This window comes from Canis lupus, chromosome 6 (genome assembly GCF_003254725.2).
Source record: "Canis lupus dingo isolate Sandy chromosome 6, ASM325472v2, whole genome shotgun sequence".
NCBI classification, from domain to species: Eukaryota; Metazoa; Chordata; class Mammalia; order Carnivora; family Canidae; genus Canis; species Canis lupus.
In genome coordinates, this window is record NC_064248.1 from 54,700,080 (window position 1) to 54,718,223 (window position 18,144).

The 18,144-nt window shown below is 41.9% G+C and overlaps 1 long non-coding RNA gene across 4 annotated transcripts; it reads left to right on the top strand.

Moving 5' to 3' along the window:
* The first annotated feature begins 218 nt into the window (after positions 1-218).
* LOC112640838 (uncharacterized) lies at positions 219-14,814 on the top strand. Of its 4 annotated transcripts, none has more exons than XR_007411481.1 (7): positions 219-752; positions 1,312-1,361; positions 8,251-8,703; positions 9,505-10,107; positions 11,287-11,430; positions 11,524-11,620; positions 12,000-14,814. It is a non-coding gene; the product is annotated as an uncharacterized LOC112640838 (long non-coding RNA). The 4 variants fall into 4 exon arrangements; XR_007411480.1 differs by having other exon boundaries at positions 11,524-12,258; positions 13,231-14,806; XR_003124289.3 differs by having other exon boundaries at positions 11,524-14,811.
* Positions 14,815-18,144: the final 3,330 nt, after the last annotated feature.

Genomic DNA, 18,144 nt, shown 5'->3' on the forward strand with positions numbered 1-18,144 from the left:
GCAGAAGCTCTCTTGTGCTTTTATTTTCTCAGCAAGCAGGTAGTTTGGAGGAGAGAGGAGAACCAGTGAAATCCTCTTTTTAGGAGACAGGGAGAGTAAGTCACCTGAGGAAACTGGCTGGGATCTCCAGGCAGCACTAAGGGTTTGAGGTCACTTAAGATTTGATGTCATTGTTGGGTCATAGAGATTAAACCACCAAACCCCAGGCCTCCCTTTATCCCCACCCTTTAAGTGTGCTTTGCTTTAAAACACATAGCACTTATTCTTTTAATTCATCCACAAACACATGTGTCACAGTTAACCTGGTCCTAGGTGCATAGGTACAGTGAGGCACATTCTCTCCAGGGTCAGGCTTGGAGGTAGGTAGGGAGGACAGAGAGCAGGAAGGAAAGGTTGGCTCCACTGGGGCCTTCAGCCCTCATCCTCCACGAAAGAGAGAAATGGATGTTCTTTGAGGGCAGCAAGCTCCCTTCAGCATGCAGGGAAGAATCAGCTGGACAACATGACTTTGAGTTGAGAACTAAGTGAACTTTGATACACTGAACCCCAGAATTAGACACTACTACTTAGGCCTACTCGCTCAGGTCCAAGCTTCAGTGGACCATCCCAGACACCCCCAAGGAGCTTCACCAGAAACTTAACAGCATGGAGGAGGAAGGGAAGAAAAGAAGAGACCTGCTGTAGGCAGTTCACCGCCAAGAAGAGAAAGGCAAGAGGGTGTTCCTATCTGGTGCACTAAAGTCACCAATCAGGTATATCATTTTATCTGGGGGAGGAACGAGGGCAAGTGAGAGAGAAGGAGGCCAGGAATGTGACACTAATGTATGTCCCTCACATGGAAGAAAACAGCAGGGATGGGGAAGGAAGTTCTCCTCATGATAGTCATAAGTTGAAAGAAAGGTCTTGGATCATGAGGTGCCACCCAGCCTCTTGAATCCCACTTTAACCCTGAAGTCAGCAGAAGATGGGTAAAAAGGAGTGAGAAATTTGAGGGTATAAACAGGAAATTGATTTACCATGTTAGCCTATGTAATCTGAGCCAGTCAACAGGAAAGTGAGATCGTGAAAAGGAGGTAGTAGGACCCAGCAACTGGAGGCCCAGGGCGATGGAGGAATAGTTGGCTTTGAAGTTTCAAAGGTGGCACAGCCTTTCACATATTTGAAAATCCCCATTCTGATCCTCTTGAGTATTTTTGCTGGAATTAAACATACCCAGTTTCTTCACGGGTATGTTTGAAGAATGTTTCATGTATATTTTTTAAAAGTCTAGTTGCTTTCTACTGAACATGCTCCATCTTCTTCCTTTGAAAGGGTGGCACCTGGAAACAACCCAAAACAAAGACTCCATCCTACTGAAGTAGGTAGGGATCTCTTCTGCCCTGGTCATAGACACCCTCTCTCACTGATACTGGAAGCCATGGGTCTCGTTCCTCTCCGCTAACTCACCTTGAGCTCTCTGGCTACAACCCCTGTGTCTTCCTTGTTCAAGTACTGCTGCCAGGCAAGGCCTCTGCAGCCCCATACCTGAGGAGTTGGGGTTTTTTGGACCTCATGTGTATATTTGCCCATATTAGATAGCAAAGTTTAGAGGAAAGATTTCTTTGTGGATCATTTCAACTCTTATTAAAAATCATACTTGGGGCACGTGGATGGTTCAGTGGTTGAGCATCAGTCATGATCCCAGGGGAGGAGGGGAGGATTGAGTCCCGCATTGGGCTGCCGGAGAGAAGCCTGCTTCTCCCTCTGCCTATGTCTCTGCCTCTCTCTCTGTGTCTCTCATGAATAAATAAAACTTTTAAAAATAAATAAATAAGAATAAAATTCTTTTTATTATTATTTTTTTTATTAGAGTTCAATTTGCCAACATATAGCATAACACCCAGTGCGGATCATCCCATCAAGTGCCCCCCTCAGTGCCCGTCACCCAGTCACCCCAACCCCCTGCCCACCTCCTTAAGAATAAAATTCGTAATGACATTTTTATCCATTCTAGATCAATTACTATTAGTCCCGGAAGTTTCTGGTGGTGAGGGGGAATGTATAACTTATTTACATCTATGTATTCAGTAATCATTTACATTTATTGAGAACTTTCCACAAGGTCAGGACTAGAATACAGCAGTAGTAGACAAATCAGGCCCGGCCACTGCTTTCACAGAATGTGCGGGGTAGGATCCCGGAAAGGACCTTTTGGTTTGTATTTTGGCATAAGGAAGATCTTAACTTACCCAGAGACCTGAATTTATTCACTGGAGTTTCTTCTTCTCTCCTCGAGTTATGACGGAGGACTTGACTCTTACCTTTGAAAGCCAGTCTCTGTACTGGTACTGCCGTACTCACCTCCTCTTACCTATTTTCTCTCCTGCATCACCTCTCTCTTTCCCAGATGATTCCCTTCAGCTCATGCATCTGCTCACCTTCAAAAACTTTTCCTTGATCCGCATTTCCCTCTCCAGCTACCGCTGTGGTCCTTTGTATTCCTTCACAACAAAACTTCTTGGAAAAAAAAAAATCCCCCATGCATGGTGTATCTGAGGCTGGAAAAAGCTGGATGTATTTGGAACAGCTGTGAGTGTTGTGGCAGAGAGCTGATAAGCTAGAAAGAGCACTTTCCAGAGGGGGTAGGCCCAGAGATCAAAGCCCTCTGCAAATATTCTGATAGAAGGCAGCTGTGTCAGAGCAAAGCCCGCACTGATTTCTCCTCCGAGAACTCTTGCTAAGTCCTGATTCTACCATTCTTTTTTTTTTTTTTTTTAAGATTTTATTTATTTGAGAGAGAGAGAAGGAAGGAGAGAGCGTTTGAGAGCATTGAGAGGAAGAAGCAGGTTGCCCATCCAGCAGGAAGCCCGATGCAGGGCTCAATCCGAGGACCCTGGGATCATGACCCGAGCCAATGCCAGTCACTTAACCAAGTGAGCCCCCCAGGTACCCCCTGGTTCTACCGTTCTTTAGCTGATGTGACCCTGGTCTTTGAGCCTCAGTGTTCCTCATCTATCAAGTGAAAGTAGAGATATCTCCCCCATCAGTTTTTTGTGGGCAATGAGAGAGAATGCCTGAAAGTGTGAAACAAATATCCATCAGTGTTTCTGTATGGAAATATTCCTTCATTTCATTTAAAAGGAAGGAGCTCACCCCTAGTCTGCATCTGGGCTCCTTTGAAATCAAAGTCTGAGCCAAAGACTTACGTGCATGGCCCCCATGTTATATATCTGGGAATGTGATCCTGGGGAGTGAGACTAGAGAGAAGGAAGGATGAAGGCCTGTTCAAGGGTATGATACTAAGTTGGTCGGGACAGTAGGGGCTGCAGGTGACTGCGGCTCAATCCCATGTGACCTTCTGAGGAGCCCTATGACAAGAATTTCAGAACTGTCCCCTCAGGGCACTTCAAGGGGGAGAGTTTTAGATTCCCATCTCTATTCAAGGGTGGCCCGCTGGGCATTGACTGGGCTGCACCCACATGAGCGCAAAGTGGAAGGCCATGTCACATACCTTTGAAATTTACTCAGATTGGGTTCCTGAAGCAGTGGCTGGAGTCAAAGATGGGGTCAGGAGGATTTGAAATGGTGCACAAGATATGACCCCATCTGACAGAAAAGGGAACAAAGAAGATGGTGACATGACTTGACTTTCATATTATAGCCATAAACCACCTCTTTGTAGAAAAAGAGGGTGGACTTTAGACTTTAGTTTTCTATTTTTTTTTTCCAGACACTATATGTTTCTGTAGAATTAACAAATACAATGCCCAGGGGTGGCTCAGTGGTTGAGCATCTGCCTTTGGCTCAGGTCGTGATCCCAGGGTCCTGGGATTAAGCTGGCCTTGGGATCCCTGCTCAGTGGAAAACTGCTTCTCCCTCTCCCTCTCGCCCCTCTTCCTCCCTCCTGCTCCTGCTTTCCTGTGCCTGTGCGCATGCGCATGCTATTTCTCTCTCTCTCTCTCTCTCTCTTTCTCTTTCTCTCTCTCTCTCTCTCAAATAAATAAATAAAATCTTGAAAAAAAAAAAAGGAAAGAGGTATGCCTGGATGTCTTAGCGGTTGAGCATCTGCCTTCGGCTCAGGGTGAGTGGACTTTGTCTGGGGATGGAGCCCCACAACTGGCTCCTTGTGAGGAGCCTGCTTCTCACTCTGCCTATGCCTCTGCCTCTTTGTCTTAAATAAATAAATAAATAAATAAATAAATAAATAAATAAATAAATAAATAAATAAAATCTTTAAAACAAGAAATTTAAATTTTTTTTAGATTTTAAAAATTAAAAAAATTTAAAAACAAAGAAAAATGGATCTTTAAAAAATAAAAAATAAAATTACACTCCTAAATTCAGGAGTATTTTTCAAAATGATTTTAAGACAATTAAATGCACATATACAAGATTCCATGGCAGCAAGAATTAATGAATCTGATCAGTAGTCAAGAGACCCTTGGTCATTTATTATGCACTCAATTGTTATTTATTAAACACTAAATGTATTCCCAGGCCTGTGTTAAGTGCTGGGTGGGTATAGAGTAGGGAGCAGCACAGAAGGTTACTGTCCTCCTGAGAATGGTGGATCATTTAGAGAGGGAGTAGAGAGTAAGGAGGGACCAGCCTCAAAGGATGCTAACATTTCGGAGTCAGGTGGCTCACAAATGAGAAGCCACCAAGGGAGACTGAGAAGGATTAAGCAGGGAGGCAGAAGGAAAACCAGGAGAGAGAGCATTCTCATAGAAGGCAAGAGAAGACAGTGTAGGAGGAAGGAAGAAGTAGCCTCCCCTTAGTGTAGAATATTGCTGAGTCATCAAATGGGGCATGGGCCTGTGAACTGCACACTCCCTCCCCATGGAGGCTATTGGTGACCATACAAGAGCTGGAGTTGAAGACTGGACAGAAACAGAGAGAGTGTGTGTTAAGTGGTTGGGAAGTTACACACTTTGCACAAGGGAATTCTCTCATAGACCCACTCTCACAAACCTGAGTCAAAAAGACAGCAGTTGGATGGATGTGTGAAGCTCATGGAGAATTTTCAGAGATGGAAGATACTAGAGCCTGTTTAGAAGCTAATGAAAAGAATTCATGAGAGCAAAATTGCTTAAATTGTTTTTTAAAAAAAAATGCAATTCCCAGAAAGAACTATATTTTACACTGTGATTCAGCATGTGCTCTACACACATATAATTGAAACAAATGTTTCAGAAAGCAATAGTTTAGTGCAACAATATTTGCCTTTGCTATGTGCAATGGGCTCTGATTATTTCTATTTATTTATTTGAGAGAGAGAGAGATGGAGCATGTGCAAGTGAGCGGGGGTAGGAGTGGAGTGAGAGGGAGAATCCTCAAGCAGATTCCCCACTGAGCTTGGAGCCTGATCCCAGGACCCTAACATCATGACCTGAGCCAAAATCAAGAGCCTGACTGTTAACTGACTGAGCCACTTAGATACTTAGATACCCTTTTAATTTTTAATTCAATTATGGAGGTATACTAGAATATATGTTCAATGTAATAAATTCAAACAAAGCAGATGTAGGTATAGTAAAAACTGAAATATCTGCCATCTTTCTAAATTGAATTTCCCAACTTACAGGACTACTGGGAATTACATTTTGATGTGGATCCTTTGAAATTGTTTTCTATGCATTATATATGTAAAATTGTAATACAAATACACACACATACACATAGTTGTTTGTTTTTGATATATTTTGTAAATATGAGGTACATATTCTAGTGTCCTGATATGTGATTTTCTTCCACTCTCTCTGTTGGAAGGTATTTTTATGTCAATACATTATTATCCACGTCGTTTTGGGGGGAAGATTTGTAGGTTTCATATTGCATGAACGTACTGTGATTTATTTAAAATATTCCTCTGCTATAGGACAGTGAGATCATCTTGACTTTCTTATTGTCTCAAAGACTATTGCAATGAACATCTTTGTACATATGTGAATATTTTTAAGGAAGGGAATCTTAGGAATGGATCGGAACATTTTCGTAGATATTGCCAGATTGACTTTCTTAAAGGCTAACTCATTGGGTATACCAGTGACAGTTTGTCAAAAATTTTGTTGTTTATTTCTTGGTTCTAAGTCTTGCTTTGTGAGGCCTTTCCTACCATGAAAATTATAAACATTCTCCATATTACTGCTTAGTACTTCTATAATTTTGTTTTGTATTTAACACACCACTTTTTAAATCTCCATTTTTTTTAATTGGTGAGAAGTGGAGATAAAACTTTATCTTTTCCAAATGGATAGCCAGTTTTTCCAACAACATTTGCTAACCATCCTATCCTTTCCCTGTATTTTGAAATGCTACCTTTATCTTATCTTATATTCTTATATGTGGCCTCTGGCCTGTGCCATTGGTGCATTATCTATTTCAGTGAGTCCACATTATTCAATTATGGAAGATTTATAGTTTGTTTGATAGCTGGGAGGGCCATATTGCCTCTGTCATTTTTGTTTTTCTCATTTTCTTGGTTAGCCTTCCGTATTTACTTTTTGGACAAACCACTTCATGTTCCATGATAAAAGTCTTTCATGGTTTTGGTCATGATTTGCTTGTATTTTCCATAATGAAATCTTTTTTTTTATATGATTTTATTTATTTATTCATGAGAGACACAGAGAAAGAGGCAGAGACACAGGCAGAGGGAGGAACAGGCTCCCTGTGGGGAGCCCGAGGTAGGACTTAATCCCAGGACCCCAGGATCATGCCCTGAGCCACCCAGGCGTCCCGTATTTTCTGTAGCAAAATCTTATCCAAAGCATTTGGATTAATTCACAATAAGGCATGGAGGAGAAGAGCAGATGTTTGAAGAGAGCGAAGTGTGAAATAACTGTTATGGATGGCAGTTAGATCGTCCTGCAGATGAGGAAGCAGCCCAGAATTTACAACAGCACCTATGTCCAGTGTGGCTGATACTTTCCATCAGTGCTCAGCTGCTTAGGAGGAAGCAGAAGAACCATTTAGTTGGACTCATGTTGGGGTTGGGTGTGACCAAGATAAGCCTAACAGAGGGAGGGAGGGACAGAAGAAATTAAGATATTTTGATTTCTTTGTCTTGCATTCAGTAAAGATGGAATAGAAATACCTGTTTCCCATTCACCAAATAGAGGTGCAACTTTCTTGTTTTGTTCCTAAACATCTTAAAAAAAAAAAAAAAAAAAAAGGGATTCCAGTACAGTTAACATACAGTGTAACATTAGTTTCAAGTGTACCGTGGGGTGACTCAACACTTCCATACATCACCCGGTGCTCACCACAAGTGGACTCCTTAATCTCCATCACCTATTTTCCCCTCCCCCACCCACCTGCTCTCAGATAACCATCAGATTGTTCCAGAGTTAAGAGTCTGTTTCTTGGTTTGTCTCTCTCTTCTTCTTCTTCTTCTTTTTTTTCCATTTACTCCCTTGTTTCGTTTCTTTAAACAACTTAATAAAACAAAAATGTTAACTTGTGGGCAAGAAGTTTAAATTACATGCTCTTGGCATTGTATAAATAATTTACCTTATACATATTGTCATGTTATACTGAGATACTTGTCTTGTGTTGACAAGAGAGCAGTTTGGTGTAAACTCCTGTTTTTTTTTTAAGATTTTATTTATTTATTCATGAGAGACACAGAGAGAGAGAGGCAGAGACACAAGGAAGAGGGAGAAGCAGGCTCCATGCAGGGAGCCCCACGTGGGATTCGATCCCGGGACTCCAAGATCACGCCCTGGGCTGAAGGTGGCGCTAAACCACTGAGCCACCCGGGCTGCCCTAAACTATTTTTTGAGTGTGTATATTTCCCTAACATTTTCTTCGGTAGTAAGCATTCTCAAATGTGCTCCCAGGGGGGATCTAGAAATGTTGGTGCATATCCATTTGGCTGTTTAGGGATTTGTTAGAGTGTGGGAAAATTCTGAGGCATTTTCAGGTTATGACATCTGAATATTTCTTTGCAGGTCCAAAGAACAGTTTATTTTTAAAACTGTAAAGATACTATAGTCTTGGTCCTCATCGAGGGGAGAAATTGCTGCTATTTTGAAGAAATATCATTCAAAATAAAATCCTGAGTTTAAAGTTGAAGATCTAAGATCTAGATGAAATGTAAATGTCTACTAATGTTTCAGATTGTGGTTTATTATATTTTCCTTTACTCAGACAAGCAAAGTTTAAGAACTATTAAAGAAGGCTTTCATCAGGGATATGATGATGGGTTTGATGGATATGACTGATATTCATAAAATCATATTTTTCCATTTTCTCTCCCCACAAACCCAGGTGATTCTCAGCTCCACCTTGGGGATATAACTCAGCCTCTCTTCTGGGGCTTCCCAGATTTGTGGGATGCTCCCCATACCCATCCCGACTGCCTCAGAGGTGGGGAAAGACCCAAAGTAGCTGTATCAATCCCAATGACACCCAGCAATCAACTACTGCAAAGCAGCAATCATGTCCTGTGGGATGGTTTGGAGGTGGCCTCATCCAAAGGCATCTTGGCTTTTGTTTCATAGTTGCCATCAGCTTTCAGAACCTTCTCCATATCTGCTGCAGTCATGACAAACTGAACTCACGTAATTTGAAAGAAGTTGTTGTTCCTGTGTAGACTCACTGAACCAAAATGTGGCCAAATTAGGTGACCACAGTTTTCAAGAGTTGCCTGCAGCCTCATGTTCAACTACTCTGCTCATGTATTTTGTATGATCAACCACAACTTATTCCCTGAACTTTGAGGTAAGAGAGGAAAAATAAACATGAAACATCAATGTATTCTTGGCACATACCATCAATTAGAAAATTCACATTTCAGATTCTGACTCCCCTTGACACTTCTTCTCCCATTACCTCCATCCAATCATAAATCTAGTCAATTTTGCCTAAAAATATATCTTTTATATCTATCACCTCTTATCCACTGGCACTGCCAAGTTCTTGGTTTAAAGTCTTTATCACCTCTCAGTATTATAAAAGCTTGTTAACTGGCATTGCTCATCTTCTGAAAATGTACTCAATGGTAATTTTCTATTTAACAACTTTCTGTGGATTATCTGCTTAAATGGTTGGTTTGAATTCTTTCACGTTCTGGTCCTTACCTGTGTTGCCGGACTCATCTGTCAGTCTCCCATTGGTGCTCTGTGCCCCTACCAAAGAGAACTACCTGAACTTTCAGTGCTGATCCCTTTGCCCAGGGATGGTGTTCAAAATAGTTAAATAATGGGAACCTGGCCAACCAGGACAAACCTCATAACCACTAAAAACTACTGCACTGGGGCTTTCTGCTGAATATCAGCTCTGGCGCTGTTTCTAGCACCTTGACCTTGAGTCTCTTCCTGGGGAGCTTCTGCAGATCTTTTCCAAAGTTCACAGAGGACTACCATTTTCGAAGGGGCTGGGGGGGTAAGAACAGTGTCATTTAGAAAGGTTTATGAGCTTGAAGATACTATGATAACATTTCCAGTACCTATGTGGAGACTGTAGTATTTTCACAGTAGACACTATTTGCAGAACCTGAAATGACTTTTTATATTTTTTTAGGATGTGCTCAAAACAAAACAAACAACACTGCTTTGTCTCTGGTTGCTTTGTAAATGGTTTTGCCTGCTTCTGCTTCTCAGAATTTAATCAGCAAGAGACATCTACCTCTCACACAGACCTACCAGCAGATCACCTTTTTGACCAGACTCAATCTTTTTATTTCCAAGCTGACTAGGAACCATTATGTTCTGAATTGGCCTAAAAGTACAGGGAAAAGTTCCTGTACCTTCTCTACCAAGAAAGGGAATAATACATGCTTTTCCTTAGTCCAGATCATGGTTGTGTGAATTAGTCATCATTAATCATATTTCCTGCATCAGCATCATTAAGAAATTGCTATTAAAGTTGCCACGCAATACAAGACACTAAGCTGGCATCGAAGAAAATGTAAAGAACCAACACAATCCCTGCTTTCCATGAGCATATAGCCTGCTGGAGATAAGACATGATCAACTGAAATAAGAACTTCTACGAAATCACTACATTATGTATCGCTATCAAACAGTAAATACGAAGGCGGGTAAGGGGAAGAAGTGCCAATGTCTTTCTTTCAGTTAAATGAGGCTTTCTGGAGGTGTTGGGTCTTGACATGAGCATTGAAAGGTGGGTTGAGTCTCAACATCGTCCCAGCAGAACCAGGATATGCTATGGATATAGCTAGCCCAGGCCAGGGTGAAGCAGAGCGTTGACCTTGAGGTGAAGCTAGAAAAATAACTGGGGTCAGATTGCAAGGACAATTGAGCCCAAAGGAGGCATTTGGGTTTTAGACTAGGGGTAGATCCCTTAAGTTTTTGTTAAGCAGGAGCTTTACATGATCAAAGCAGCATTTTAAAATATTAATCAGGCAATAGTAGCAAGCAAGCAGTGTGTTGGGGAGAAATGGAAAGCAGTAGGGCTCAGGGATCACGTACTAGGTTTGAGTCTGGCTCTGCCACTTTCTAGCTGGGTAGCCTTGAACCAGTTGCTCAACTTCTAAGTCTCCATTTAGTGGATAAAAGTAGAGATAGTAATGCCTCATTCTGGGGCACCTGGGTGGCTCAGTCAGTTGGACACTCAGCTCAGGTCATGATCCCGGGGCTCAATTGGGCTCCCTGTTTGGTGGAGAGTCTGCTTCTACCTCTTCCTCTGCCTGTGCTCTGTCTCTCTCACTTGCTCATTCTCTCTCTCAAATAAATAAATTAAATTAAAAATAATACCTCATTCTAAGGGTTATTATGGAGTTAATATTTCACATCTATGCCTGTTGTCTCATTTAATCCTTGCATCACCATTTCATTTTGTTCTGGTGAAATATACACACCTAAAATTGACTATTTTAGTTCTTTTAAAGATTCAGTAGTGTTAAGAACATTCACACTGTTGGGCAATCACTAGCACTATCCATCTCCAGAATTTTTTTTATCTTCCCAAGGTAAAAGTCCATACTCATTAAAAAGTAACTCCCTGTACCCAGGCCCAGCCCTTTGTATTCCACTTTCTGTCTCTATGTATTCAACTACTCTAGATACTTCATATAACTGGACTCATTTAGTATTTGTCCTTTTGTGCAGGCTTATTTCTCTTAGCATAATGTCTTCAAAGTTCACCTATGTTGTAGCATGTGTCAGAATTTCCTTCACTTTCAAGGCTGGATAATATTCTATTGAATGTCTTATATCACTGTTTCATCATGAGAAAATTGGACTTAAAGAGGTTAATCTGCCCCCAAAAAAACATCACTAATAAGAGGAAAAGGTAGGATTTATTTTTTAAATTTTTAAAAAGATTTTATTTATTCATCAGACACACACAGAAAGACAGAGACATAGAGGGAGAAGCAGGTTCCATGTCTCTGCCTGATGTGGGACTCAAACCCAGGACCCCGGGATCACAACCTGAGCCAAAGGCAGATGTTCGACCACTGAGCCACCCAGGTGCCCCAAAAAGGTAAGGATTTAGACTGAAGCAATCTGGTTCTGTAGTGCATCCCTATCACCCCTTAACATTCTGCCTCTCTCTCTCTCTCTCTCTCTCTCATAGGTTAAGTACCTACCGCTGCACCTGGCACAGGGTGACTATTGCAGGAAGACATTCTATTGTTCTTGATTATTTAGCAGCACTTCCTCAACTCATCCTGGTAACACAATCCATCTTTTCCTTGAGGGACTCTTTCTATGATTCTAAAGCTGTCCCCTGCCCTCCATACAAGAGCCACAAGAGTAAGCATGTTACCCCAAGCCAGGACAATCAGAGACTTGCCCCTTCCCCCCAAACAGGGACTGATTCAAGAGTGGTCTCCTGGATGCAGTCAGAGTCCTTTCTGGTGCTATGAGGAGGTCATGACCCAGGAGTGATAATTGCCCATTTTAAGCTAAGCAGGACGAGACAGGTGGAGTTCTGAGCAATCATCTGACCCCGAGATTTAGACACATTTAAAGCCAATTGCCCTCATCCACTTCCCAGATACAGGACGCAATACATTCCTGGTTTTAAGCTAATTGGAGTTGAATTTCTAGAATTTGCAAGAGAACGAACCCTGACTAGTACACTGGATCAAGTGGCCCTCGGTAGAATGGGAAGGATGAAACTAATCAGAAGTGTTATGAAGCTGCGTGGTATGAGGAAGAGGGAGAAGTCAAGAGTCCTTCTGCGGTTTGGATACCTGGTGACCAAAAACCCCCTCCATTATTGAAAAGGTAGTAGTTGCTATGTTGGGTAGAAGAGAGGAAATTACCGGTACTCCCAGGAACCCCGAGTGCTAGCCAGCTTCCAAAGGTAGGTGCGCAATACTGCTTATGTCTGTTAACCGCTCTGTCCTCTTCCAGAATCTCAGACCCACAAAGTGTCCGAGGCCTGACTGGGATAGAGCTTTGGAACTCTGCCCTTTCTCCTCCACCTCCACTCAGTAACGTCGCATTCTCCTTTCAAACATAATCCATTCCTTGTCCGGCTCATTCATTCATGTAACACATGCTGAGTGCTTACTCTATGTCAGCTACCGTGCTAGGTGCCCAGGACACAGTGATGAGAAAAGAGATCTGGCTCCCCATCTTTAAGGAGTGTGTAATCCAGTAGAGAAAGCAGACACAGCGTGGATTATTACACAAATGAACATAATTAGAAAATTGCCTTACACACTACGAAGAAAACAGAGTTTCATAAGAAGCTTCTGAGGGGGGCCCCTAATTTAGACAGAGAAGGGTGAGGGCATTAAGGGATGGCTTCTCTGGGAAGTGACCCCGAAGCCAAGGCCAGGCCAGGGTGAGGGGTCAACACTGCAAAGGACTGGTGGAAACCAGAGGAGTCGTTTCAGCCACCCCGAAGAAGTGATTCAGCCGTTAGGAATGCGAGGCAGAGAGAGGCTTGGAAATGGTGGCTTTGAAGTGGAGCTGCTCCCCAGGGCCCTTGGAGCAGGGACTGGAGAATACATTCGGAATGGTACGACCCCAGGCACTGCTCAATGGCTGCTCATTCATTCATTCCTTTATTTACTCATTTAAGAAATATTAACGGAGGACCTGCAGGTGGGGAGCACTGTGCTACAGGCTGAGGATGCAGAAGGAAGATCTCTAGCTTGGTGCCCTGCAGGAGGGCAGAAGCACAGGGGGCCCTGCCTCAAATGGCTCCAAGACACACCCAGATCACTCCCCTAGGAGCCCATTAGCCACAGGCTTATGTGTGTGTTTGCTAAGCCTTCTTTCTCCAGGCACTCAACCCTTCCAGACTTGTACACTTTTGTTTTTTCAGAGATTTAAATCCAGTCCTTCCAGCAGAAGCAAAGCTTTACCCACATGAAGCTCAGAGACAGATCACATGGGGCCAACATGGCAGACTGACACCGAACCCAGCATAGCTGCCCAGTCCCGCCAGATAAACATAAGGAAAGGTCATCCAAACACAGGAAGACGGCCGTCCCCTTGCCTTTTCCTTTACCCCCTCCCCTTCCTCCCTCTGGCTCCCTCATCCTCAGAGGGTGGACCCAGCCTTTCCCAAAGTTTATTCTGAGAGCTCCAGGCTCCCACAGTGGAACGTGCTGCGGACATGGGAATACAAGAGCCTGGCCAACAGGGAAAACCAAAAATATAAACGGAGAGATTTAAAAGATTCCTCCCCTCCTCCCAAAGTTGTACCCGAAATATCTGCTTTTACTGTTATTACTAATATTACTGCCTTTACCATCCTTGACTTAAATCGGCCCATCCTGGAAGGAGACCTTCTGAAGTTTATTGCATTTGACAGTAAACATTTAGCACAGAAAAAAGTTAAGCTCTTTCTTAGGACCTCAGTGCCACTGACTTGACCCACTAAACATGCAATAAAATGTTGGGAAACAAAGTCCAGAAAGTCTTACGTCTCAAACACTGGCAATGAGTTTAACAAGAATACAAGTAATGCTGACACTTCAGGGGAAAAAAAGGTTTCATTTTCTTTAAATCCACTATTGGAATTTTGTAAAGAGCCAAGAACCCCGAGCCAGTAAATAGGAAGTCATTTTATCTTTTACTGACATATTCTGATCAAAACAGTGACGAGAGCATAGGCTTTCATTTTTATCCTCCACTTAGAAGAAAAAAAGTGAATATTACAGGATTGTGTACTTCAATGATTATAAATCAGCATTTGTGATGAAATGTTCAGTACTCATTTCAAAACAGACACAGTGTTTAAAAGCAAAGCATAATGGTGACCTTTCTCATTAGCTGTTGCTCAAACAAAGATATGTTCCAGCAATATCCGATGCTTCCTTCCTGCCAGGGCCTCCACCCAGTGCAATTTAAAACACTTGTGTTACATCCAAACCAGAACTGAGGTTGTGGTGGAGTGGAGTTTCAGCAGCGTAGTGTTTATTATTACTTTCTAAGTTTTTTAATGTTTTCTTTTCATAAATGTATTGTCATGAGTTGGGTTTGCAAGATTAAATATGTGAGACCGTACAAATGAATTCATTATAACTTATTTACTCTTCTATGTCTCCATCTATTTTTGTGGCAAATAGCGTCATAGGTTCTTGACCCTGAGGACACTTATTTCGCTGCCCTTTAGTAAATGTTTTTATTAATACATTGTAAGCCAAAAAACAAAAACAATCATTAAGAACTATGCCAAATTTATTTTATGTAAAATCCAATGAACACAAACACAAATCTAAGGAGAGAATGTGAGAAACAGAAAGAGAGAGAATTAGAGACAGCTTTAGTACACATCCTCACTTTCCTCATGCCTGGTATTCCTAAGTCTGGTAATATATGTAGAAAATGATCAAAGTCAAGGTGATTTTTCTATGGAACAACAAATAAGAAAGTCTTTTTTTTTTCTGGTCAAAGATCCAGTGCTCAATCTTTGTAGAAATGACCACAAACTCTTAGTCCAACTAGAAATGATTTACCATTTATATCTTCTACAATGGACATATTTTTATAATAGAAAGAAAATACATGCTATTTTAAAAGAAATTTTACTTCTTTATACTTAGGCAATATAAAGCTTTCTAAAGTGTATGTACGTGAGTTAAAAAAAAAAGAAAAAGCTACTAATACGTGATCCTACTGATAAATAAATCCCCATGAAAGGCCAGGTAGGTAGATGGTTCTGACTCAGTTTCACCAATCTCAAGTTTGCAGACCACTGTAAACTTCAAAATCATGAATTCAGGCATCATCTTCTTTTCTACAACTTGTCACCTTTGCTGCTAGTTTGTTCAATGATGCCTTCTCAGGGCACCCGGTTTTCTTTTTTCTTTTCTTTTCTTTTTTTAATATTTTAATCTTATTTCTTCATGAGAGACATAGAAAGAGCATCAGAGACATAGGCAGATGGAGAAGTAGGCTCCCCCCAGGGAGCCTGATGTGGGACTCAGTCCCAGGACCCCAGGATCATGACCTGAGCTGAAGGCATCAGATGCTCAACCACTGAGCCACCCAGGAGGGCACGTGGTTTTCTAGCAACTCCTCCAGTCTTTCCATATGGATTAGTCCCGTCCTACCTTCCCTTTCCTCCCTTTGTAACTTAGATTTATGGTTCATCATTTCAAAAACTCCCTGGCTTTCATTTGGCAAAAATTTAGTCCATGGAACCTAACTATCTGTTTTCTCCATGCTTGAACATACATGAGCAATTAAATGGCAGTAAATTTTTGAAAATCATGCAAAGGGAAGGTTGATTTCACCCCAGGTTCATGACTAGACCTCTTATGGGTTCTCAGGATGGTCAGCAATCCTCTTTAATTCTCTAGTTGGCTTTCTCTTAGGTTCCTTAATGATAACATCATCTCTTCCCCCACTCAATCTCAATTGGTGACCTTTGCTTCACAGACAAAATGGAACCCATCCCTCTATCAATTCTCTTCACATAATAAAAGGAATATCTTTCCTATTTTAAGCCTCATTCATCTACCTAAGACTCAGATCTCATCCCATCCCATCTTGTCAAAAATCCACACTATCAATTTGCCTTTCTCTAACCTCACTAGGCTAGATAACTCTGTTTGCCTCTCCAGAGCCACTTTTTATCCTTCTCTACCCTGCCTTCGCTGGGGGAGGCGAAGTCTGTGTGAACTATATCAGCAGGTGATTTTGCCTTTTGTTCTTTGGGGGAGGGAATGGCCAATGAGAAGTCCCAGGAGGAGATCTGAGAGTACAGGTAGGAGCTTGAGATAGGAGCTCTGACTTCTTCACCTCGAAGTCTTTTCGGGTTGGCTGTTTCTTGTGAGCAAAGTTATTGCTTTCTCAAGACAGCCTTCTCCTTCTGGGTTCCGGTATTTTCTCCCTTCCCTCACCCTTTTAAATCTGAGGTCATTGCTCCACTACTTCTTGCCTCAAGGTACTCTACAATCCCTTATAGGTTCCCTATATTATAACTGTACCATTGTAAAGAGTCCTTTCCTCAAATGATCCCAAAGTATTTTGTTTGTTTCCTACTGACTAACACACTCTCCTCCAATGAATTCTCACCAACATATAAACATGTGCAATTAGCCTAGCCTCACGAACCCTTTGTCTTTACCTGTTATCTAGTTTTTCTATTTGACACTCCTTATCACATCTTAGATCTTGTCATCAATTAGAATTGTCCCATTTCTGAAATCTTTAACTCTAGTATCTGAGCATAATCTCCTAACCTTATCAATATGTATTTCATAATTGCATTAAAAAAACACTAAAGCGGGATGCCTGGGTGGCTCAGTGGTTGAGTGTCTGCCTTTGGCTCTGGTTGTGATCCCCGCATCAAGCCCCCCACAGAGAGCCTGCTTCTCCCTCCGCCTATGTCTCTGCCACTTTCTCTGTGTCTCTCATGAATAAATAAATTAAAACACCTCTGAAAAAACAAAAACACTAAAGCCCTTGATTCCTACACCCCACTGCCAGTTTCTCAGTCTCCTTTTGTCCTCATTCCCTTCTTCAGGTAGCTTAAAAACAAAGATACATTTGTCTTTCAATCTCTTTCTTGCTTAATACTCTCAATTGCTTGTCTCCTCATTCTTCTACATGCCAACTAGAGAAATCTCAATCCTGACTCAATTCAACTATCCACCTTGTCCCCCTTCTACCTAGCACCGAAGGAGAGGAACATGCATCTGTACCTGGGGTGTCACTACTCTTTTACAATCTCCAACCTCACTTCTGACCTTTCTAGGTGTCCCTAGTCAATATCTCCTTTCTCCTAAACTATAAATATAGTTTCAGTCCTGCTTAAACTGAAAGGAGGATCTAACACTGCCATTTTACCTATCTCACTTTATTTAGTTATTTTTTTTTAGGATTTATTTGAAAGAGAGAGAGAGCGAGTGGGGGTGGGCAGAGGAGAGAATCTCAAGCAGACTCCTTACTGAGCAGGGAGCCCAACATGGGACTCGATCCCATGACCCATGAGATCATGACCAGAACTAGAACCAAGAGTCAGAGGCTCAACTGACTGAGCCACCCAGGCACCCCTTCTTTCTCACTTTAATTCACTCCAATTTCTTTCAGTCTCACGCTGTCCACTGACATTCCTTTTCCATGGTCAGCAACACGTTCCTAATTTCTCAGGGTGATTGAATTTTCAGGCTTTGCCTTATTTGGCTTCTTGAAGGCACTGATGATGTTGTCTATTTCCTTCTTGAAACCCTCTACTGTCTTGCCTTTCAGTTCAATATTACCTCCTGTCACCAGAGGTTCCACCCTTTTCCTTCTTCTCATCCTCCTCTTATTGAATGCCCTTCACATCTCTCCAGGTGTTCTTATCCATTGCCAATGGTTACCAGCATGAACAGCCTGTAAGCAGAGGGTCCCTAAGTCTAGAGGTCAAATCTTGCTCCTAAGTTCCAAAGCAGGATATCTAATTGCTGAGACTTTTAGCTGTATGTTTGACCACTATCCCAAACTCAGTATGTCATACATAAAATTCACATTACGGTCTGCCCGAGTCTTCTCCCTCGACTGAATGGCAGTTTTCCATTTCCCCAGTCACAGGGACCCGACTTTCTGTAGATATCTTTAACTCATAATGCACCAATTCTTACTTATTCATTGGATCACCAAGCTCTTGTTGGTTCTTTCTTGATAGTTCTGAAATCCAATCATCCTCTCTATTCCTTCTGACCTCATTATTTCTTGCTTAGAATGTTATAACAACCTTCTAAACAATCTCTATAATTCCAATCTACCCATCTGTCATACCACA